General features: G+C 36.6%; 1 pseudogene; it reads left to right on the top strand.

The window, feature by feature from the left end:
- Positions 1-962: 962 nt before the first annotated feature.
- Positions 963-1188, top strand: LOC121105188 (annotated as a pseudogene).
- The last annotated feature ends 252 nt before the right edge of the window (positions 1189-1440 follow it).

The following is a 1440-nucleotide window of genomic DNA, read 5'->3' as shown; positions in this document are numbered from 1 at the left end:
GAGTGATGACACCTGTTTGCTCAGAACCACGGCAGCTCTGTGGGACAAATGGTTGAGTTTGCTGGAGGCTGCTAAAGAATGGGAGATATGGTGTGAGGAACTGAAGTGGGAGTGGAAATTTGTCAGTGAAGAAGTAAGTGCTTCGTTTCAACAATCAAGCCAGTTTCCTAGCAAATGCCATTTAAATTGTTTTTTTATTATTTTCATTTAGTTTTTATATAAAACAAGTCCTCAACAGGTACCGTTTGTTTATATCGCGTATGCATAACACATACATGTTTATAGGTCCTAGTAAAATAATCTCCAGGAAATGACTCAAATTCTTTCTTAATAGTGCCGTGTTTTTGGTATCAGGCAATACCTATAAATACTTAGAAATAAGTACTTGCTCATTTGGGCTTTAAAATCTTTATTGTGCATCCAGGTTAACCCCTCTTAAAATGACTGTCTCTACATAACACTAAAGGTTAGAATTAAGTAATATTCATAATGACCAGCTAATTTTGAAGTTAACTACAATGGTTAACTGTGGAAATTAACTCCAATTAATTGTTAACTATGGACTTAGAAATATGTATGTTGCTCTTTCTGAAAACTCTCTTTAAGAAAGCCTCCTTAATATATATCAATCACAGATGTTAATTTAAGCTTGATTCCGGATTTAAGCTATCACATATATTTAGAAAGAAATTTTAAAATAGTATAAAATTACCTTAGGGTATCCATTAATCTTTCCAAAGGATCAGGTATAAATGAAGTACACATCAGAGCATAAAATGAAAACCCTTCTCTCTTATTCATGTCAAAATTCCTGCTAAATTTACTAAAGAGAGAAATACAATGAATCAATACTTGATTGGTGGTAGGTCACACTTTGGGATGTAAATGTTTAGCACTAGCATATTTTTCTGCTTAAAACTTGGTGTTCTGGTTTTTTGCCCCGATGCATCCCAGAGAGTAGGATGAGTCACCAACAGCTCTACTGGAGCCGTCAGAGAAAATTTGGCCAGGGTTCTCGTTCTTGCCATGTCTGCTCAAACTGGCATGGTCTGATCTGGAAATAACGGCTTCGGTGTGTGCCTACAGTGTTTCCATCAGTACTGGGAGGATACAGACTTCATTAAGTTGGACGAAGTGAACTTCCTTGAATGGGTCATCCAAGATACCCACCTTACTGCAGAGACCTAAGATACCTACCTTAATGCCAGCTCTTTGTCCATAAAATAAAAATACTTCAATTTAAGAAAAGCGACTTGGTATTCTTGAAATGAATATTATTTTGGTAGTGCTAGTAGGGTTTGATTAGTAAATAGACTCTTGAATGTTAAAATGAAGAAACTTTGTAAGTTACTGCTGCTCGCCCCCTTCTTTCCCATTCATACTGGCACAGTTTTTTGAGTTCCTGCGGTAGGCTGTGTGCTGTCCTAAGAAGGCAGTTCA

The sequence above is a fragment of the Ursus maritimus genome, unplaced genomic scaffold, assembly GCF_017311325.1.
Source record: "Ursus maritimus isolate PB19 unplaced genomic scaffold, ASM1731132v1 scaffold_25, whole genome shotgun sequence".
Taxonomy (NCBI): Eukaryota; Metazoa; Chordata; class Mammalia; order Carnivora; family Ursidae; genus Ursus; species Ursus maritimus.
Note: the sequence above shows the minus strand (reverse complement) of the source record. Positions and strands in the feature narration are given on the sequence as shown.